The 24,338-nt window shown below is 41.5% G+C and overlaps 1 long non-coding RNA gene across 2 annotated transcripts; it reads left to right on the plus strand.

Moving 5' to 3' along the window:
* Positions 1–46: 46 nt before the first annotated feature.
* On the plus strand, positions 47–17,769 carry LOC137352328 (uncharacterized). Of its 2 annotated transcripts, none has more exons than XR_010969680.1 (3): positions 47–105; positions 15,850–15,942; positions 16,857–17,769. It is a non-coding gene; the product is annotated as an uncharacterized lncRNA (long non-coding RNA). The 2 variants fall into 2 exon arrangements; XR_010969681.1 differs by lacking the exon at positions 47–105 and adding an exon at positions 386–472.
* The last annotated feature ends 6,569 nt before the right edge of the window (positions 17,770–24,338 follow it).

Consider the following 24,338-nt stretch of genomic DNA (forward strand, 5'->3'; position numbering starts at 1 on the left):
GGCGGGGGGAGCAGTCCCCCCCCTCCCCCCCCCCGGATGACGTAGAGGGGGCGGCCGTTGGTGTCCAGCGCAACCGCCATTTTAAAGGAGTTCCAAGCCCTACAGGTAATTTTAAATAGTTAAAGCGCTGTCACAAAATTTTTATTTCTAATACAAAGTTAAAACATGGAGGCCCTCTCCCAACCCCCACAATGGTGTTTTTATTGTCTGATGTGTTTGGAATGTATTTTAGTCGCAGCTCAAACCTGCCACCCCAACCTCACCACATTAGCTTTTCAACCACTTTCCACCTTCCCAACGGCCAGTGATTATTGTTTTTCCCACCACCCCCCGTCCTGATAATTTTATTCCTCCCCCCTCCCCACCAGTGTCTCGCCTTGGAACTCCAACAGAGTGCCGAAGACGGACGAGTTGTGGCTGGTTGGCCGTAATGTTGGTGTGGGAGTGGAGAATTGCATCAACCAAATAAAGAGTAAGACTATGCAAGAGAGTCAATTCTCTTTTATAATATTTTCTATCAAAATGTTTTATATTACATATCGACAGAGGAGGGGTAGCTGATTATTGTAATAGAAACAAATCCCCATTTTAGAATAAGTATAGAGTCGGAATATTTGTTTAGATCAAACTTTTGTAACTTTAAGCAGTTCTGTTTGAACAGTTATCTATAATGCTTATTCAAAAACATTTTGCCAAATATGCTGAAGCTCTTTTACAATTGCAATTCACAATAAACAAAATCTGATCCATGACAACAGCAACAACTTTCTTTATATAGCACCTTTAACATGAAAAAAATGTCCCAAAGCACTTCACAGGAGCATTATAAAGAAGATTTAACACCAAGCCTCATTAAGCAATATTAGGGCAGATGGCCAAAAGCTTGGTCAAAGAGGTAGGTTTTAAGGAGCACCTTAAAGGAAGAAAGAATAGGAAGAGAGCCGGAAAGGTTTCGGGAGGGAATTCCAGAGCTTAGGGCCTAGGCCGATGAAGGCATGGCCACCAATGGTGGAGTGATTAAAATCAGTGATGCTCAAGAGGCCAGAATTAGATGAGTGGAGACATTTCCGAGGGTTGTGCGGCTGGAGGAGATTACAGAAATGGGGAGTAATAAGGCCATGGAGGGACTTGAAAACAAGGATGAGAATTTTAAAAATCAAGGTATTGCTTGGCCAGGAGCTAATGAGGGCCAGTGAGCACAGGGGTGATGGGTGAACTGGACTTGGCTTGAGTAAAGACATGGACGGCAGAGTTTTGGATGATGCCAAGTTTTCAGATGGTAGAATGTGGGAGACCAGCCAGGAGTGGGTTGAAATAGTCAAGTCTAGAGATAACAAAAAGATGGCTGAGTGTTTCACCAGCGGATGAGCTGAGGCAAGCGTGGAGTGGGCAGTGCTGTGGAAGTGGAACTAGATGGTCTTATTTATGGTGTGGATATGTAGTCAGAAGCTTATCTTGCGAACAGTCTGGTTCAACCTCAGACAGTTGCCAAGGAGAGCGATGGAGTTGGTAGCTAGGGAACAGAGTTTGTAGCGGGGACCAAACACAATAGATTATTATGGTTTTAAGACAGTACTGTAAATGACTTGTTTCCACTGCAGGAAACGGCAAATGATTCCACAAATCTGAAAATGTGTGTAACAGTGTTACATAAAACACATCATGCATGAATTCAATTCATTGGATAATGAACATGTTACTTTTAAAGATTGCTTCTAATGTTACCATTTAATGCTAACCCAAAAGAGCATGATGATATTTAATTTGCACTAATCAATTAATGAAATAAAAATTACAATGTACTATTACTGTCAATAATAATCAAGACTATTCCAGTGAGCAGCACATTGGCCTGGATTTTCAGCCAAACAATTGTTAAAGAGTAAATCAGCGATAACTTCCAGTGATCGCACATGCGCAGTAAATTGTGGAAGTTAGCAAGTTGCTGTCCTGCTCCTCTAAAAGCTGTGCTGCACCGGAAAGCCCTGAGATAGGTGGTGACGGGCGGGATCCCAAGCAGGAATGGGGCTGTAACTGCCGCACAGCGACTGCCCCATTTGCACTGTGCAAAATGAGTTAAAATTGCCCCTAAAATCAGCTTCCTTTGCTATAATAATCCATAAATTAGGAACAGAAAGCCCAGAGAAATGGAACTGAAAAGCGAGCTCCATCCTTACAAAGCAAGGCATTGTCAAATTTAAATATCCTGCCCAGATGTTTTTCCTGAGCTCTTTCAGTGCAGCTGGGATAACTGCACTGGAGATGCTGGGATTACATTATTAATCTGCACCCTATAGATAATGTTTACTGACCTTAAGAAATTGATGATATGTTATTGACTTCTAGATGCTTAAAAGCTATAGTTTGCATTATCTAAATGTCAGAAAGCAATGGACATGTTATGATAGCAATCAGTTTTTGATGTGAAAATATGCCACCTACTTTCTATTTAACAGTCACTCACTACAACAAGTTCCTACTGTGCTTACCAACGGATGCAAAACTTCTGTACTTTATCCCTTTCACAATTCTTTAGCTTTAAGAATAGTTACCACATTCACCAGTAATGCTACCTCCCATGATTACTGCCGGAAAGTAGTGCTGACTTGAAGTTTCCCCGGACATGCATAAGGTTCCCAATGAAACAAAATTGGTCAATGAGTAAATTGATTAAAAGTGTAATATAAGCAACGACAGATTTCAAATTACAAAATGTATTGAAATGACAAGTGCAGCAAAGGATAAGATAAATGCTGATAAAAATACCAGAGGGAAATGTCATTCATCTTTGAACCAATTACTGGACTGACTGGATACTTTTTCATCATTTCAGCTGAAATTATTGCTCAAAATCATTATCATACAAATCAGGACATATATGCAATCGATTTGCACCCCTCCACCCTCCATTTTACTTCTTCAGTGCCCAACCTGTCAGTAACATTTTACATCTGCTGTGTCAGAAGAATTCGTACAAGTTTCCATGGTGATCCGATTTGGTCCTATTTTGTGTGTCGATTTACTGGAACATTAGTGCACAGTCTTTGATCACATGAAGTATTAATCAGTTAAAAATGTCTTTTTTACACCCTGAGAATGTCAGTAGACAGATTTATTTTCAGTGGATGTGTTTTATTTTATTTGGGAACTAAATTTTAAAAAAATGTTAGAAGGAGAAGGGGAACTGAATTTATGAATGTTGCTCCTACAACTCCAATCTTATTAGGATTTTCATGGTTGTTAAATTTCAACTGTCTGGACAATTCACAGATTGATCCATTAATCCTCTTCATGCAGTACGTTCCTTGCTTGTCAGTATGACCTAGTAGACCATTAGCGGACCATGACAAGATATTGCAAATCTAATAATAGCACTAGTGAGATTATCCTCTGTATATCAATGAAGCTTACATACCATCCCATAGACTCCATATAGCTTTAATTCTCATTAACAGAAGAACAAGTCATCATGTTGAAATGGCATGAAGTTTGTTTCGTTACTTTAGACTATCTATTATTGAAGATCTCATGAATGCTTGTACTTCCTACCCACATTATTCTTACTTCTTGCCTCTACAGTCAAATACCCATAAGTCAACATGTCACAATTGGAAAAACTCCATGTATACATTTATGATGGGAAAATTCCATATCACCTTCACACTTTGTAGATAAACTAAATAAATCACTTAAAATGCTTTTTGAGAGAAAAATCTATTCTTATGGATAAATTAAATGCCTAGGGCTGAATTTTATTAGCGTGCTGCAATTCACATGCTTTGAAGATGGCGGCCTTCCGATACGGAAGCGCGCCGCTGAGCCCCTGCGATATTTCATGCAGGGGCTCATTTAAATAGAGTGGGTGGAATGGCCGGCCACTTTGTCCCCGGCAATGGGTCCAACGCCACTGCCATTTTTAAAAGGCTTTAACCCCTTAACAAAAATTTGAATGTTTAAAGAGAAAGTACTTTGTTAATTTTTTTAAAATATAAAGCAAAAGCAGGCGGCCCTTTCCCAACCCCATCCCCCCCCATGGTTGTTTTATATGCCAATATGACAAGCATTAATTTTATTCCGACCTTGAACTTCCCCCCCAAACCCTGTCACTTTTGACTTTCAACCCCTTCCCACCATCCCCACAGCCAATAAAAAACCTTTTCTCCACTCCCCCCATCCCTCCCACCCTGATAATTTCAGTCCTCCCCACCCCCCCTCAGAACTCCATATGGAGTTAAGGCACGCGAGTTGCAGCGGGTGGCGGTAATATTGGTGTGGGAAGGCCGCTGGGACCAGGTATGTGGACTTGCATTTGTTTTACATAATTTTAAGATTTAAATGAAGGCCCCATCGCCGAGCGGTGGGGAGGGGGGTAACCGCACCGAAGCCTCGCCGCTGCCGGTAAAATGCGCGGGGCCTTCTCGGTGTCGAGGATGGTGGCGGGCCGCTCCCACAAGTATTTTATGGACCCCCCCGCCATGACCCCCGCGTCAAGGGGCTGGTAAAATTCAGCCCCTAATATCTAAAATAAGGTTTGAAACAAAATGACATAACTCACAACGACGTAATTAAATGTATCAACCAATTTTTTTTTGCATATCTTTTAACACCTTCATTAAAGTTTTTACTTGAAGGCTTCAGTTGCCCCCAAAAGCTTGGCCTTCGTTTTGATATCATTTTGCTCCCTCTCTCTCTGCAGCCTGAGTCATAAATTCTGCTTCGTCCTAGTGTTGGAAATTTCAATTGGATCTCAGATCCTGGGAAGTTCTGGCTTCTCTTAAAAAATTCTGGGATGCATCACGGAAGATGCACTTTCCCCCGCCCTGTCCTGGCAGAACTGCAGTAGCCAAAGTGCATCGTAACATGTGTCACATGGCACCTGAGCAGAAGTTTTGTCAGTTGAGTGCAGTGGAGGAAAAATAAAAAAGATTTCCCTCTTTTCATTGTTTGATACAGTTTAAGCAAAGGCGGGGCTAAAGTGTGGCGAGTCGAAGAGACTTAGCAGTTGGCAGGAAATAAGACAGAAGCGCAAGGAGAGAGCCAACTGTGCAACAGCCCCGACAACCAATTTTATCTGCAGCACCTGTGGAAGAGTCTGTCACTCTAGAATTGGCCTTTATAGCCACTCCAGGTGCTGCTGCACAAACCACTGACCACCTCCAGGCGCTTACCCATTGTCTCTCGAGACAAGGAGGACAAAGAAGAAGAAAAGAGGAAGCAAATTAAATAAAATTCTCAGTGAAAGCTGCTGTTTGGGGTGAGGTTTGCTCAGTAAACCTGAAGGGAGCAGAATGAACAGAAAAGAATGAAATTAAAAACTGAAAATGCTGGAAATACTCAGCAGGTCAGGCAGCATCTGTGGAGAGAGAAAGAGAGTTAACGTTTCAGGTTGATGACCTTTCATCAGAACTGGCTAAAGTTAGAAATGTAATAGTTTCAAGCAAGTGAAAGGGGGGCGGGGAGCGGGAGGGAAGAAGAACAAAAGGGAAGACCTGTGATAGGTTGAGGGTAGGAGAGATTCAATAACAAAAGGTTTCATGGTACAAAGCCAAGTGAAGAAACAAAAGATTTGTCTGGATGAGGGGTAAATGGCCAAATAGCAGCCATCCAAACACAAAAGAAACAAGCCTGGAGTGGTGAGGGGAGTGAACCAGCGAAAAAGAAATGAAATAAGAAATAAAATGGGGGGGCGAAGGTTATGATCTAAAATTATTGAACTCAAATGTTGAGTCCAGAAGGCTGTAAAGTGCCCAGTCGAAAGATGTGGTGCTGTTCCTCGAGCTTACGCTAAACTTCATTGGAACAGTGTAGTAGGCTAAGGACATAGAGATCAAAATGGGAAGAAGGTGGAGAATTGAAATGGCAAGTGGCAGGATACTCGGGGTCGTGCTTGCGGACTGAACGGAGGTGTTCCGCAAAGTGGTCACCTAGTCTGCATTTAGTCTCCCCAGTGTCGAGGAGACCACATTACGAGCAGCGAATACAGTATACTAAATTTAAAGAAGTACAAGTAAATCGTTGTTTCGCTTGGAAGGAACGTTTGGAGCCTTGGATGGTGGGGAGGGAGGAGTTAAAAGGGCAGGTATTGCATCTCCTGCTCTTCCATGGAAAGGTGTGGCAAGAAAGGGGAGAAGGTGTTGGGAATGACTTTGTTGCTGATCCCTCTACCTTGAAGCCAGAATATTTTCCACACTGGCTTTGCAGTGTTCTTGTTGAAGCTGTTGTTGGTGTAGTGCTGAGGAATTTTCCATTATCAAATCTCTGATGATCGGCACTTTGAACAAGGAGCATTCACCCAGAAGAGATGGATGTCACCTTTGGCACTGAACCAACAACAGTTTAAACAACAACTGCAAAACCACAGTGGAAAGTTAGGGGTAAAGAGAAATTGGTTATAACCATGTGAAAATAACTGAGAAGTGGGTTTTGGAGAAGGGAAGATCCACAAAAAAGTAAAGTATTTGCACCTTACCACAAATTCATGGTGGAAGGTCAGTCTAGAAAATAATGTAAACATTTGAGAATGAGAAGTTTGTAGAAGTTTGAACAAATGGAGCAAGTTTTGTAAAGTGTGAGGTCAACGTCATTGCAAACATTATAGGGCAGATCTTCTTGGTCCTGCGCCTGAACATACTGGATCACCTGGATGCAATGAATAAAGGAAATTTGGTTCAGGAAGAGAATAAGCCCTTAAGGTAGCCTACCTGATCTTAAGTCAGTTTAAATGAAAGAATAGCAAATCCGTTGAGCTTCTTTAGTGGCTTGCATGCCTTCTCATCCAATTTTCCTGTATTTGCTATTCTGAGGCAAACCAGTACTCCCAGATGCAAGAGCAGGAAAATCTACCCTAATATTTATTAGACCCTGTAAGTTCCAGTATCAGTGAGGGGTAGGATATTTATAATTCATGTCAGTTATGGGCTATATCACTTTAGTAAAGATGGACAAATGACTGTCATGTATAGGACTGAATGGGCAACAGAAAACATTAGAATCCACTCTCCGGGTCCCAGACTACCTATGACCAAATCCATGGGCGGGCTATTCGTTACTATGTCAGTTTCATGTTTCCTTCAATAGTCTTCTAAACAGCAAGGTGTCCATAAATCTATTCTTTGTATCAGTGGCCTTTAAAGCCAAGAGGTGTTGTGAGCCTGTTTTTACTTCAGGCAAGTTTAAAATAAAGGAAAGAGGTGTATTATGTTCCTTGTTTATAGAAGAACGGGTATACCCTTTTGCTATTTGCACATATATTTGGTAGGTTGGATTTTCACTTCAGTCATATTTTCATCAGAAAAGGTGTCATTAGAAATGTTTCCAGGAGGCTTCTATCCATTTCCTTTAATCTTACAAAGAGCATACTGTGAATTCTGCCTGATTAAGTCTTCATTTATGATTCAGCCACTGTGTGTAAGTATCTTTATTAGTGGAGTTGTTTCATTGTTGTTAGCCAGTCCTTGATTGCTGGTTGTGGTCCATGTTGCACTGATATAAATGCAAGTAATTAGTATGTTTTAGTGTTTGGAAATGATGTGGGTGTTTCATTGATGGTCTCACATTCACAGGTATTTTGAATTTTTTTCTTGTGTATTTATCACAAGTTGTATTAATTAGATTGAGGTTCTGTGTACTCTCATCATTTTTCTATTTTAACCCTTAATAATGAGTGCAACTATCTCTCTGATTGGAAACTATTCCCATTTCTTTGACAGCCTGACAGAATTTGATACCATTAATTCTGGAGCATGTGCTTGAGATTTCCTCCACTGTAAACTGTTTAAAATATCTTTAGCAGTTAACCGTCTCACAGAGCCTTCCTCCTTGGAAACTTTCTTTCACTTGCTTCCTAAATATTTCCCTAAGAATTGGTCTTTTTTTCATTTGTGTATTTGATGATCACTTCTGTGACTCTTTCCTTGGTTTCATCCAATCATAAACATCAAAGTCCTCAAAATAGCTCCTCCTCATCGGAGTAGCAACTTGAGGAGTATAAACTCAGTACAATGTCAAATCTGATTTACAAAGTATTCGGGTGGTTTGTTGTATACACTGTTTAGCAAAATAATAGGGTAAGTTCTAGGAGTAACCAGGTGTACTATATTACTTCTTGGATGGTTCCAGTAAATGTATGCAGGAATGCTTTCACGCCTGTGTTTTGTGTCACGAAGCCATATCAATGGAAACTATTCTATAGCTTCTTTAATTCTCCTGCTATTGAAGGAATTTTTTTCAAAAAATATACCTTATTCATAAAATTTGTAAAAGTATATTGCATTCCAATTCTAATTTGACATTACATAAAGTACAATACAGTTCAATTTCTTTCAATACAGTATGTGGCACACTGAAGTGCCTCACTACATTTACAATTACAGGTTATATTTACAATATACATTTCATGTCAAACCTTCTCTGGTGCACACAGCCCGAGGAGTTTTTCATGAATTCCAGCCCCTCAGTGTACTATGTCTTAGAGAGCAGCCTTTCCCCATTTGAATTCTTGCGGCAGCGGCCCCAAGATTTAGTACATCCCTCAGCACATAGTCCTGGACCTTGGAATGTACCAGTCTGTAACACTCGGTTGTGGACAGCTCCTTACATTGGAAGACCAGCAAGTTTCAAATACACAAAAGAACTGATTGTAACTCCAGGCGCACAACATGTGGTCAGCAGGTGGAGTGTTGCGAGCATTTTCAGGCCCAGGGCACATTTGCACACATGCGGCAAACTACACGCACCAAGTCAGTGCTTCAAGACAGCTGGCTGATTGGGGAGGTGCTGAACATTATCCAGCTATCACAAGGAGTCACCTGACAGAGCCTGAAGGGTGACGTGAATCTGGGATGGGATGGTGGGGGGAGGGGGGGTGAGTGGTGAGGCTGCTGTGCAATGGCTAGCAGCAAATGGAGTATTATGGCCCGACAAAAGTCTGCAATGTTTTCTAAGTATAGTCTGCCCATTTGTATCTCAAAATAGTAACTGGGATCCTGTGTATGTAATAGAGCCCTAATTAAATATTGAAAGTAGCCTCCTGTCTAAATCGTGGGGGGTGGGTGCTCCGAGCCTCCCTCTCAAAACCCTATCCAAAATGGCAGTGGTCGGAACACGAGCCTAATTGGCCCCAAATAACCCAACAACATTTTCTGCCACTACCACCAGATACAGAGGCAGTTAAAACTGGTTTTATTTGAATTTTGTTGCTACTCTAGAGTTGTGTTTTGTACATGGTTTGGATAATTGTAGATGCACTCATTGGGCTGGATTTTGTGGAGGAGATGGGGCTCCCGGCACCTAGCCAAAAATGCGGAGGGAACCCTGCCTCGGCCTTTTCATGCCACACCCGCACCCCCTCCCCCCCACCTTCACCCTGGAGCAATCCTCCGGTGTTTTGAGGCCGAAGTGCCTGTCGCCGGGATCTCCAACCGTTTAAAGACAGGGATCCCACTTCCAAGAGCTGCCAACCAATCACAGGGCGTGATGTCCAGGGGGTGGGTGAGCCATGACGTTGTAAATTTTGCCAGCGGGGCTCCTCTGCAGGCCAGATTGCCCATGATGGAGAGACACCCCCTCCCCCACCCCACCAAGCCCACAGGGAAGGTGCATGTTTTCCAAGGCGCCCTCCCTGCATGGCGGAGGTTAGATCCCAGCGGCGCCGGGAAGAGGCCCTTCGGTGCCCTTTAATATTCAAGGCCAGTTAAGGGCCTCAATTGGCCTCTGGGCAGGAAGGCTGTCATCGGCCTATCCTATCCCCGGAAGAATCACTTGGCAATGGGACGGCAATGGGCCTTCCAGCCCCACCCCCCCCATTGCGATTCTATGGGCTCCGTTACCTCAGGGGGGCCCCTAACATCCAGCCCATTGTCTCAGCAGATGGAACGGATGTGTTTTAGCTTAATCCATAGAATTAGAAAGGTAAATTTTGAGCTGGTACATCTGATACCATCTATTCTTTAGTTATTAATTATTTCCAGAATTTAAATTCAGTTTGTTGGAATTTGAACCTCACACTCTCTGGATATACCTTGTATCTTCCTTACCAGCCCTAAGGCAAATCTACATGATTTCATATAATGAAGGTGTTCTCCTTGAACTGCTGATAACAGTTTGATACAACTGAGTGGCTTAAATAAGCCACTTCAGAGAGTGGTTAAGAGTCAACCATGTTGGTATGAGACTGGAGCCAGAATGGGTAAAGACAGCAACATTCCTTCCTTAAAGGATATTTATGACCACAATGTCAACATGGTCACTTTTACTGATGCCATTTATTTATTTCCAGTGTTTAAATTCAATTGCATTGGATTTGAACTCACATTTTCTGCATTATTAGTCCAGGCGTCGGGATCACTAGTCCAGTAACATAACTAACATTCTGCCATACCCCCATGCTGTAGTCTCACCTGTATTTGTCCTGCTTTTCCAATGTAATACATTGTACAGCATAATCTTGTACTTCATATTAGTGAGGAAAAAGGGAAGGACTTGCACTAACATACGGACATACGAATTAAGAGCAGGAGTAGGCCACTCAGCCCTTCGAGCCTGCTCCGTCATTCAATATGTTCATGGCTGACTTGATTACTCCACATTCCCTCCTACCCCGGATAACCTTTCACCCCCTTGCTTATCAAGAATCTATCTACCTCTGCCTTAAAAATATTCAAAGACTCTGCTTCCACCGCCTTTTGAGAAATAGAATTCCAAAGACTCACGACCCTCCTGAGAGAAAAAAAATTCTCCTCATATCTGCCTTAAATGGGCGACCCCTTATTTTTAAACAGTGACCCCTAGTTCTAGGTTCTCCCACAAGGGGAAACATCCTTTCCACATCCACCCTGTCAAGACCCCTCAGGATCTTATATGTTTCAATCAAGTCGCCTCTTGCTTTTCTAAATTCCAGTGGGTACAAGCATAGTCTGTCCAATCTTTCCTCGTAAGATAGCCTGTCCATTCCAGGTATTAGTCTAGTAAACCTTCTCTGTACTGCCTCCAACGCATTTACATCCTTCCTTAAATAAAGAGACCAGTACTGTACACAGTACTCCAGATGTGGTCTCACCGATGCCCTACATAGCAGAAGCATAACCTCCCTACTTTGTATTCAATTCCCCTCACGATAAACGATAACATTCGATTAGCTTTCCTAATTGTGTGCTGTACCTACATACTAACCTTTTGCGATTCATGCACTAGGACACCTAGATCCCTGTGCATCTCAGAGCTCTGCAATCTCTTGCCATTTAGATAATATGTTTCTTTTTTATTCTTCCTGCCAAAGTGGACAATTTCACACTTTCCCACATTATACTCCATTTGCCAGGACTTTTCCCACTCACTTAACATATCTATATCCCTTTGTAGCTCCCTTATGTTCTCTTCATAAGTTACTTTCCTACCTATCTTTGTGTCATCAGCAAATTTAGCAATCATACCTTCGGTCCCTTCATCTAAGTCATTTATATAAATTGTAAAAAGTTGAGGCCCCAGCACAGATCCCTGTGGCACACCACTTGTTACATCTTGCCAACCAGAAAATGACCCATTTATGCCCACTCTGTTTCCTGTTAGCTAGCCAATCTTCTATCCATGCTGATATGTTACCCCCTACACCATGAGCTTTTATTTTCTGCAGTAACCTTTGATGTGGCACCTTATCAAATGCCTTCTGGAAATCCAAGTACAATACATCCACCGGTTCCTCTTTATCCACAGCACATGTAACTCCCTCAAAGAACTCCAATAAATTGGTTAAACATGATTTTCCTTTCACAAAACCATCTTGACTGTGCCTGATTACTGTCAATTTTTCCAAATACCCTGCTATATCACGTTTAATAATAGCTTCTAACATTTTCCCCAAGACAGATGTTAAGCTAACTGGCCTGTTGTTTCCTACTTTCTGTCTCCCTGTGGGAGCTTGCTGTGTGCAAATTAGCTGCTGCATTTCCTCTTTATCCACAGCACATGTAAGTCCCTCAAAGAACTCCAATAAATTGGTTAAACATTATTTCCCTTTCAAAAACCATGTTGATTCTGCCTGATTACGTTGAATTTTTCTAAATGCCCTGATGCAACGTCTTTAATAATAGCTTCTAACATTTTCCCTAAGACAGATGTTAAGCTAACTGGCCTGTAGTTTCCTGTTTTCTGTCTCCCTCCCTTTTTGAATATAGGAGTTACATTCGCTATTTTCAAATCTAACGGAATCTTTCCCGAATCTAGGGAATTTTGGAAAATTAAAACTAACACATCAACTATCTCACTAGTCACTTCTTTTAACACCCTAGGATGAAGCCCATCAGGACCCGGGGACTTGTCAGCCCGCAGCTCCAACAATTTGTTCAATACCACTTCCATGGTGACTGTAATTTTCTTGAGTTCCTCCCTCCCTTCCATTCCCTGACATACAGCTAATACTGGGACGTTACTTGTATCCTCAAGATGAAGACCGATGCAAACTATCTGTTCAATTCATCTGCTATCTCCTTATTATCCATTATTGATTCCCCAGACTCACTTTCTATAGGACCAACACTCACTTTGTTAAATCTTTTCTTTTTTAAATATCTATAGAAACTCTTATTATATGTCTTTATATTTCTAGCTAGCTTTCTCTCGTACTCTAATTTTACCTTCCTTATCAATCTTTTAGTCATTCTTTGCTGTTTTTTATATTCTGTCCAATCTTCTGACCTGCCTCACATCAATGCACAATTATAGGCTTTTTCTTTAAGTTTGATACTATCTTTAACTGTTTTAGTTCACCACTGATGGTGGGTTCCACCCTTGGAATTTTTCTTTCTTGTTGAAATGTATCTATTCTGTGTATTCTGAAATATGCCCTTAAATGTCTGCCACTGCATCTCTATTGATCTATCCCTTAACCTGATTTGCCAATTCACTTTAGCTAGCTCTGCTTTCACGCACTCATAATTGCACTTATTTAAGTTTAAAACACTAGTCTTGGATCCACTCTTCTCTCCCTCAAACTGAATGTAAAATTCAATCATATTATGATCGCTGCTACCTAAGGGAACCTTAACAATGAGGTCACTAATTAATCCTATCTCGTTGCACAATACCAGGTCTAGTATAGCCTGTTCTCTGGTTGGCTCCAGAACATATTGTTCCAATAAATTATCCCAAAAACATTCTATGTACTCCTCATTTATGCTACCTCTGCCCATCTGATTTTTCCATTCTATGTGTAGGTTAAAATCCCCCATAATTATCACTAACTTTCTGACAAGCTACCATTATTTCTTCCTTTATACCTCGTCCTTTCTTTTGGGCCTCCTTATCTCGAGAGACAATGGATACGCGCCTGGAGGTGGTCAGTGGTTTGTGAAGCAGCGCCTGGAGTGGCTATAAAGGCCTCGTCCTACAGTGTGGTTAATGTTAGCTGACCTGTACACTACTCCCACAAGTGACTTCTTGCCTTTATAATTTCTCATCTCTATCCAAACTGCTTCTATATCCTGATCTCCTGAACTTAGGTCATCCCTCTCTATTGCGCTAATACCATCATTAATTAACAGAGCTACCCCTCCATCTTTTCCTAGCTTTATGTCCTTCCTAAATGCCATGTACCCTTCAATATTCAGGTCCCAATCTATGTCGTCCTGCAGCCATGTCTATGGAATGGCTGTCAGATCACAATTATTTATTTCTACTTGCACTCTCAGTTCATCTGTTTTTTTTCCGAATGCTATGTGCATTTAGATAGAGTTTTGTCCTTTTATTATTTTTGTAACCTCTAGCCTTATCTGTTGACTTACTCTTCGATTTGTACGCTCTGTCCCTTCCTGTCACAGTCTGTTTATTATTTCCCATATCAGTACCTTTCTCTACTCCTTGATTTACCATATCTTCCCAAATTTGATCCCTTGCCCCCAGTATTCAGTTTAAAACCGTCCGTACTTCCCTAGTTATGCGGCTCGCTAGAACACCGGCCCCAGCACGGTTCAGGTGTAGACCGTCCCAATGGTACAGCCACAACATTCCCCAGTACTGATGCCAGTGCCCCACGACCCGGAACCCACTTCTACCACACCAGTCTTTGAGACACGCATTAATTTCTCTCATCTTATTTGCCCTATGGCAATTTGCGCGTGGCTCAGGTAATCATCCAGAGATTATTACCTTTGAGGTTCTGCTTCTTAATTTGGCACCTAGTTCCTCATACTGACTATGCAGAACCTCTTTCCTTGTCCTGCCTATGTCCTACATGGATCACGATGACTGGATCCTTCCCCTCCCACTGTAAGTTCCTCTCCAGCTCTGAGTAGATGTCCCAAACCCTGGCACTGGGCAGGCCACACAGCCGCCTGGACTCTCGCTCTTTGCTGCAGAGAACAGTGTCAATCCTCCTAACTGTACTGTCCCCTACTACCACTACATTCCTTTTTTCTCCCTCCACTTGAATGGCTTCCTGTACCATGGTGCCATGGTCAAGTTGCTCATCCACCCTGGAGCCCCCACTCTCATCCAAAAAAGCTGAAAGAACCTCAAACCTATTGGACAATTGCAAAGGCTGAGGCTCCTGCACTCCTGCCCTCTGGGTCCCCTTACCTGCCTCAGCTGCAGCCACACTCTCCTATCCCAAACCACTGACCAAATCAAATGACCCTATCCTAAGGGGTGTGACCGCCTCCTGGTACAAAATGTCCAGGTAACTTACCCCCTCCCTGATGTGTTGCAGTGTCTGCAGCTCCGACTCCAGTTCAGTGACTCGGAGCCGAAGCTCTTCGAGCCGCAAACACTTACTGCAGACGTGTTTGCCCTGGATCACACTGGCATCCAGGAGCTCCCACATGCTGCAGCCCTGACACGTCATCTGTCCTGCCATCCTTAATCTGTTTTAATTAGCTGCTTAATTATTTTATTCAATTATTTATTTTATTCTCCTTTTCCCAAAGCGCTTCGCAGCCAATGAAATGTAATCACTACTGTAAAGAAGGCAAAGGTGGCAGCAAGTTTGCAGTCGGCAATGTCCCACAAACAACAATGAGATCAAGGCCAGACAGTCTGGTTGTCTTTAGCGGGAGGGGAGGGAGGAAGGAATTGCATTTATATAGCACATGTCAAGACCTCAGGATGTCCCAAAGTGCTTTACAGTCAATAAATGTTGCACTGTAGGAAATGGGACATCAGCGAATTTGAGCAGAGCAAGCTCTCACAAACAGTAATGAAGCAAATGGCCAGGCCATCTGTTTTAGCTCCCCTATATGTAGATTGTTGATGAATATAATAAACATAAATATCAAACAAGGAGAGATTGCGAGGGAAATGTGATAAGAAAAGATGGAATAAAATATGCCCATACAGCTCACAACTCTTTATTTGTAGTTGTGACCTCTCTGCTCTCCCAGTCAGTTTGAATGAGTCTTTTCTCTCAACATAGTTCTCAGCTGTAATTTTCAATAACCTTAAGCTTTCATCCAGTCAGGCATATTGCATATTCTGTTCGAACCTAAAAACAGTCGAGAATTATTTCCCCCCGGTCCAAAGCACATTTTAAAAGGAGATTGAAACAGAGTGCACCATGATGAGATCTAGGCCCTGTCACAGAGTATGATGTATTTAAGCGCCAAACTCTGGCCTTTTTACATAACCAGCAATTTAATTTACGATTAAATATAATACAATAAACAATGCCAGAATGAAGTAGGAGTGTTCATCAAAAAAACTCAGTGTGAAAGAAAATTGTGTTGTTTTCACATGTTCCTTCTTATTGCATTCTTGTTAACGATCAAGGTTTTCATATTATTGCTCATGGAATTTCCCAGTTGGACACTATTTTGAGAACAGCTGCGAGTTCTAATTCTTTTATGTTGTCACTGCCTCTTGTAGTGTATGGATCAGTCACGATGAAGTCTTCATGGATTAGCAAAGAATGGAACTCATTTTCAGCAAAATTTCCAGTTAATCGAAGTTTTGAAAAAGGTATGTTCACTCAAATGACAAGCAGTATGCCCCTTGGCATTGTACAACTACTTTTTTAGCCTGTTAAGTCCTTGTTATATTTTTAGTATCTTTGTATTATCTTATAGTCTTGGAAGAATATGTCAGGCAGTGCACATTGGCTCCTAATGAGCATGCACCGCCGTATTGGAGACATAGGAAACTGTTTAACATCCAACCTCCAGCTGCTGCTCAGCCAAATTTCTAGGCCCCAAATTGAGGTTTTCCATCTCTGTGACTGTTAAACCATGATTTTTGTGTGTTAAAGTGATTGGAGAGAAAATTATGGGGTGGCACGTGCAGAAACAGAACACCTCGGTTACCATTACCTTTGACTAACCGCATGCTCAGTGACGGGAGATTCACAAGTGTAATTATACATTTACAATAGACAAACTTTCACTTGTAACGTGAGGTGGACAAAATAATTCTAAAAATCACATCTCTGAGAACCAAGATCACTGTTTGTAAATGGCTTTTAAAAATGGAATTCCTCAGCAGTGTGGAGGCCTAAAATTAATCTAAACCATCTCTTGAAAATTCAAGTCAGAATTTCAAATTGATGGGTTCCTTTTAACAGAGATTAGCAAAGTGCTCACTTGATTCAGACACCCAAGAAATCCTGGATTTAGAATATCTGACAAATCGAATTTAAAAAAGAACTGTTAGTTACGTACAAACTGAACCAAAGATATGGCTTTGCTTAAGTGTGAATTATTCCTTCCCCAGCCTGTACACAGTTAAACTTGTACCGTTGTACTCAACTAATGCTCCAAATTTCATTGGTTTAAGGCTGAACTGCAGTCAGTTTTTTTTTCTTCAACTGTTACTTTGACTGGATTTAAAAAACCACCATTCAATCAAAACTGGACAAAAATACTTTATTTTTGTTACAGCTTGCTTCTTCAATTCACTGAGAGACGGAGCAAAGTGAGATAATGTGAATATCTAGGAATACGAAGTTTTTGAGGGAGGACAGAACACAAAGCATCTAATAGAAGTTTTGTAAGTTGGTAGCTAAGTAGCATTACCAATATTTTATCTTCAAAACTTTCAGAGGTCATGGCGTAATTTACATCCTTCATCTCAGTCTAATGATTCAGTAAATGTACTGTCTTACATTGATGGGCGAAGTGCTGCTGTCTTTAGCTTGTAACTGGATTGCAGTAAACATCAGAAACTGTACTTCAGGGCCTGGTCTATCAGGAGCAACTCCATGAGAAATCTGCTAAACGTCTACAAGTAGAAAGTTAGTATTATTCTTATGAAGTGGCATTAAACTGCTCCTTCAGAGAATTCTGATGTTAGGATTTCCAATTCAAGGTCCTGTCTCATTGTTGCTTTTAGAGGTCGTGTTGATATTTATTGGAAAGTGTAACATTCTGAAGAATCCCCTGTGGTGTTATATGAGATTGTTAATAATTGTTTCCTTCATTCTAAACACCTCCTGTCATGATTATAATAATTAAAGAGCAAAACCAATTCTATCCATTGTTCCTGTATCATAAATCAGAGTTGATGAGCTGTATTTTGTCTAACAATTTTAGGGTGAAGGACCTTTTGACATTTGGTTTAAACTGAATCAATCAAATCTGCCAGTTGCATATAAATTAAGCCAAATATTTTCCTGGCTGATGGGATCCATAGAAATGTTTTCCAACTCATACGAAGCAATTTGAATATTCAAAATTATTCTGTCCTTAAATTAATTGAGAGGAACTCTGAAATATGCCTTATCTGCATGATTAATGAAGAAGTAATCAAATTCTCACTTTCAGAAGATTTGTAATTGTTAAATATTGCAGCAAATACCGGCAAATATTGTGAAAATGTATATTAGGCAAATCATGTTTATTAGCTAGTGAAGTTAAGTCAACAGCTCATTTAAATTAGTCAACTGTAGGACTGTGATGCATTGAGTCTGGTTTTTATTAAGATTAATTCATTGCCCTTTTGCAAAATTATCCCACAGTGGAATATCTGGGGAGCAATTAAACTCTATCCAGATATAGGAAAAGTTCATAATATATGGTTCAAGCCACAAAAACAGATTTTATATAGGTGATGAATGAGTTTCAAATCAAAGAAAAGTCTCAGTGGTCTTGCAAAATAGCTGACACAAACAGTAAAAAAAAGGACTGTTTCACAATGTAAATCAATTACATTTCCAGATAATGCGAAACTAGGAGGGCCAGCTGATTCTGAAGAGTTAGCTCAGGCAATAGAAAATCCTCTGGCCAAAAATATGTATCTGTTAGGTGAAAAGTTACAGAGATAACGGTATTTCACTGAAAAATAAAAAATAATTAGCACAGATACTCAGGATGTGGTGAAAGAGCTGAGGGACATCTAGGTGTCCTAGTTGACTTGAACGCACCATGTCCAACCAATAGAAAGCTGAACTATATAGCCAAAACAAGTACAAGTAGGAGGAAGTCATGGTCAAACTGTATAATACTATAGTCAGACCATACCTTGTGTCCCTTTGTCCATTACTGATCACTAAGACACAAGGAGAACATTCAGTCAGAGGAAGCAATTCTAAGCAGAGTTGTAAAGCAGAGCCATTGCATTAGAAAACACAGACTGAAGAAACCTTGACGTTTCAGGCTCAAGAGCGGTGACTGGGATATGAATATGTAGAGATATGCAAAATAGCAAACAGTTTGGAAAAGGCAGATGTGGAAAATGACTTCTAAATAAATTGTGAGTAGGGCAAACATGCACAGGTTTAAACTAGTAAAAGGAAGGCTGATCAATACATGGAATGGATCTCAGCATAGAATGGCAGAGAGATAAACCTTGGAATTGCTTAAGAAACATTGGATATTGTGATGGGGGGACTGTAGGCTTTTTCTGGATGGATGAACTAAAATATGTCAAATGATCTTCCTCCTCCATATTACCGAAATGTCTTGATTTAAGAATGATGGAGTAGATCTTGACCTTGTGTGAAAATGTAAAACAGGTCATAGTGAGTCAGCAGCCCATTTTACATCTCTCCTAATGTTTATATTGGTTCACTTCACACTATCACAAAGTCAAGACCCACCCCAATAAGTGATAATAATAAGCCTAGCCTCCATTTTTGGTTTTGACGTTTGATGATTCTAACTCTTGTTATTTTCTTATATTTCATCATAATTTGTAAATATCTGATTAATTAGTGTATAGGTGGTAAATCTAAGAGCAACATGTATAATTCATGCTTACATGCAAGTACAAGGCAGCTGATTCTTGTGGTTCCAGTGATGACCAGTAATCACAGATTGCAAGCTGCCCTTTGCGACGAGACTTATGGCATCACTGCTATTGGACTGTACTGGGGACCAAAGACCTCAATTATAACACAGCAGTAAAGCATAACTCTGTGTTTCACATTGTTTGTAGCAACTTGGTGAAGTCTATACCATAGGGGCGGGAGCTTTCCTGCACTGAGATCAAAAGTACTTGTCATACTCATACCCTGACAGGAAATGACCCAGTAGCCAAGGATGGGCTCTTCCAGGTAAGTTGAATTTGTCATTTTGGAGAAAGAATGCCTATTTTATATTGGACAAACAAGAAATCTGCTTGTGTGAATTTCTCAGTAGCTTGGTCGAGAGACTCTTAAGCATTATGATGGTTTTTGCACAGACCAAATATTTTACACCTTTTAATGCTAATCAGCTCAGACACACCTATCCTAAATTAGATAAGCCTGACATGACAGCACAAGGGATGATTAAGCAATTGTGGACATTCTAGACAACCGCCTCGCTGATGTCTTGCCAGATTGAGGCTTTTCTGTTAAGAAAATAAAGAATACTGACTGAAGAGAAATTTGAAGGAACAAAAGTTCTGATTATACATCACCGTTGAAGTGGACCTGGGACAAAGTCTTCAGCGTCATCCACCATTGACCTTGCTGAAACCCTGGGAACAAGCCAGAGAACCAACCACTACATTTATAGAATATGTTGAATGGATAAAATTACATGTATGCAACAGGGTTCTGTTTTTGAATAATTAAATAATACTTGATTTGAACAAATTAATTTAAATTTACTGCTGCACTAGAAATGAGTAGTTTAAACAAATAAATGATTAGGGCCTCTGAGCTCATCGAGGGTAAAGCAATACAAGTATATGGTAGCAGTTATTACTTGGCACATGAAAGAATTCATGACTGTAGGAAGCCATTGAATCGCGATAATTAATTAACTGCATTTTAAAATGCAACAAGAGTGTATTTGGTGGAAATGTGAGACAAACTGTAGCTTCATGGCTGTCCTATTAAGGAAGGTTTTGTCACACATCAGGTTTTCTTTAAACTCAAAAACCTCAGTTAGGTTGTATAATAACATTAAGACTTGATAAAGCTACAGCATATTACATGATGGGAATCAGCTCTGCCACTGGGTGTAACTTAGGTTGGCAAAATGCTGTCGTATAAATAAGTTGATTAGTAATGTGAGGAATGTTAATGAGTTCAAACACGCTTCAAGTTTTGTTAACGAATAAATGTGACATACACTTACGAGATACACAGAGATTACAAAGGATGATTTGCCCAGGAGATGCACACATCAGGAGATGTCGGGTGAGGACAACAAACCAGACATCTCCCTTCCTCATCATCTTCACACAGAGCACAATGTTCTTGCTTTTAAGCTTAGCCAAAAGGCTATTACGTCACCTCCTCCGTGACCATTCTCTGATACTGAATCTCCATTCTGACGTCTCATGGTCTCAGGTTCTGAAATCTCGTGTTGTAATTATAAAAACACCAGCATGAAACAGAAGGAGCCAAACTGCCAAAACAACAATATTCAGTCTCTACTTCAGAGTGATAAAGTGAGTCCAAAGGTAAACAGTATCAGCTTGTCTTCAAGAATGCTTCTTACATACTAACAGTCTTTCAGTTTTAGGGTTCTTAAACTACAGAAATAATCTTGGAAAATGTAATAAGTAATTATTGAGTTGAAAATGAATTTCTTAATTATTCTTCAATTTTGCTCTCTAACAATATGAGGTGCGTTCTTCTATTTGCCCCACTTCAAAAAAAGCCACTGATGCAATGGGGGTGGGCATTCTCTACACCAGCAGTTCCAGCTTCCTTCGCTTCAAAGGAATTCAGCGTAGGTTTGGAGGCTGGCACATCGAGTGAGATGAGGTGTGTGCCAGCCTCCTGAAGGATGGATGTGGGCTCCTCATGGCCCAGATGATTGAAGATTGGTAGGGTGGGGGAGGGGGAAAAAATTTTTCCTCAAATTTTGAAAGAACCCTCTGATACAGGGGTTGCCATCTTGCATCTGTGTTTCTGGATCGTTAGCGATGGAGGGAGTGAGGTGAGGAGGTTCTGTAGATGTGGTCCATCTGTCTCAGCTGCGTTCAAAGTCAGTTTCCAAAAAAATGAAGGTGTTCTAACATTGTGCTATATTCAGCTCCACCAACAACACAGCATTAAATGTTTGCTGTATGTAATCTGGCAATGTCACGACCAGCATCTTCAGCAACTCTGAAAAATAGTTCTCTTTTTTGAGCTCCTTTAGGTCCTAGCAGTGGCCTCCATCTGGCAAAAATCCCATTCCATCCATTGGACAGCTAGCGTTTCCCACCAGGTTCGAGCATACGGGACCTGGAGTTAAAGGTCAGAATTTTACATTGTGGCGGTAGCCCCGCCCACTAGCTGAAAAGTCGGGGGACAGCCTGCCTCTACTGTGCCTGGAAGCCAAATTGCAATTTTGCATGGCCCAAGCCATTAATTGGACTCGTTGAGTCTTCCACCCCTTTGAGGCAGGCAGTCCCGCCTCCAAGACCTGTCGGCCAATCAGAGGACTGGCCGCTCTTCAGTCCCAGCAGCGCCACCAGGAGTGGTGGCCACTGCTGGGACTACACCCAGCAAAAAGAAGATGATGGACATCATCCTTGAAAAAGGTAAATGGGGTTCGGGCCCCACCAGGTTACAACAAGCTGGACCTCACCAAGGGGGTGGGGTGGGAGTCGGGCAGCGGGGGTTACTTTTTGTGGGGGTGGCCCATGCTGCTGGGGGTGGGGGGGGGGGGGGTGGGTGCCGTCTGTGGCGCATTACTGGGCAGCCTCCTCAGGTGCTGAACTGCCCATCTGCCACTGGTAAAATACTAACGGCGGTGGAAATAGATCCTTACGTGGCAATTAACTGGCCACTTGAGGGCCTTAATTGGCCTAGGCTGGGCGGGCCGTTTGCCACCTCCCCCACCACTGGTAAAATAGCAGTGGGGGAGGGTAGGTGACGGGCATGGCACCCACCCACCTCCCACTCAATTTTATGCCACCCCCCAGCCTCTCAGCCCACTCCCAGGGTGGGAGGTGTAAAATTCCAGCCAAAAATCTCCCAGGCCTAACGGGGTGGCTGGCTGGTGTATGTGACCTCGCCCTCGGCCCCCACCACACAACTCCTGCCAGGGAGTCAAATCAGGGCGATAGATGCTAATTGTTTTTTTTCCTGACTAGCTGTAACTTCATCTAAATGTAGCCTTGAAGGTCAGCTCTCCTGCCTTTTATCTATTATTATTGTCTGTCACAATTGTAAACAGAAGAATAGAACAGCGAATGTAGAGAATCTATTTGTGAGGCTCACTGAACCAGTTCTGGATTAGTTTTGTGTTCCTAACATTTGGGAGAATCAATGTCAGTGCAGTGATGCTTGTCTATAATAGTTACAATCAGTGCTGTCTACAGATGTCTGGAAATAATTATGTTTTTTGTTTCAGTACAAACCTGATGTAGCAGACAATTGTAAAATATTCATTCTAAGAGAGTAAGAACTACACTTTTCAATTGCCATTCATAATCCAGGGTGAAATTCTCCAACCATTTCCTTAAACCCCTCTTCCTTTTTCCTCCACCCTCACCAGCAATAGGCATGAGGAATTCATGGACTTCTTTGTCACTAAGGTTGACACCATCTATTTAGCTGCTCCCCAGCCCCCTTCCCTTTGCCCACTGAGCCCACCCTGCAAGCTCGAGCCCTGAACCTGCATCTCTTCAGTTTCTCTCCTATCTCCCACACAAATTCATCTTGTGTATGAGACTCAGCTCTAGCTTCTTGCCTCAGTTTCCACTAAATTGTTGGTCACCAAACTCCCTTTCTTGCCTCCCTGCTAGCTGACATTGTAAATGCTTCCCTTGTCTCAGCTAGTGTTCCCCCACCAACTTTCAAAATTGCATTCCCTCTTGAAGAAAACAACAGCACAAGTGCCCACACTGTAGAAGAAGATTCTGTTGATATTGAGGAAACACAGGATGAAGCACAAGATCTGAGGATGAAGGGAGAGCAGTGGGGTTGAGGAGAAGCCAGATGGTGTAGGACCAAGGCTAATAGATATAACATTGTAAGACAGTATTAGTAGATTGAGTAAATGGATGTCGACATTGCAATCTACTATTGAGAACATGGCAACATCATTCATTTATGAAGACGGTATGTACAGTTTCAGCTTCTTTCATAAATGTTGCAAGTGTTGCTAAGGAGGATTTGGGGTCTGAATTCCAAGATACAGTTACTGTTATCCCTTAAATTCTCCTGGAGAATGGCAATAGTCTGCCATGAAAGAAGTGTTCTGTAACCTTGTAAATGCATGCTGTTCTATGCTGATATGGATGAATAGGCAGCATAAAACGATGTTCTCCAATACTAATGTATGGAGTAGCACAAGCACAGTCAATTGGGACACAGGTCAGTGACATATCTGAGCCTACAGCAATTACGGCAAAGGAAAACCCCTGACACTGATGCAAGTCACTTAATTGGCATAACATCCATGGGAGAAATGAGGAGACATTTTTTTATGTGATGAGTTGTTATGAACTGGAATGCACTGCCTGGAAGGGCAGTGGTAGAAGATTCACTAGCAACTTTCATATACTTGAAAAAGAGAAATTTGCTGGCTATGGGGAAAGAACAGGGGTTGAGACTAATTGGATAGCTCTTGCCAAGAGCCTGCACACACACAATGGGCTGAACAGCCCCCTTCTTTATTATTCTATGATTCTAAATTCATCGGGGCTGGTTACAGATTCAGGCTGTTTGGATCCCATGCAACTCACTATGTGACCTCACAGATGTAGCCAACTACCAAAGCTACTCCCTCAACGAGGGGGACACTTAGTATTTCCACAAGCAACTCAAGGGGTAAACACAACAGCAAAATATGTTGTTATGACAGGTGAGGAAGGGGTCTCAGTCTCCTCTTTCACCCCTTCTCTGGTTTGACTGCAACAGGGTTTATCCTTTGAACACAATGATTTAACTTACCAACCCAGTGAGCACTTGCTCTTGCTACTCTAATATATACTTGCAAATGAACCAATCAGACAGGTTTTCTTGAGTTTAATCAAGAAAGATGTAAGTTTAT

Source organism: Heterodontus francisci, chromosome 38 (genome assembly GCF_036365525.1).
Source record: "Heterodontus francisci isolate sHetFra1 chromosome 38, sHetFra1.hap1, whole genome shotgun sequence".
In the NCBI taxonomy this organism is placed as follows: Eukaryota; Metazoa; Chordata; class Chondrichthyes; order Heterodontiformes; family Heterodontidae; genus Heterodontus; species Heterodontus francisci.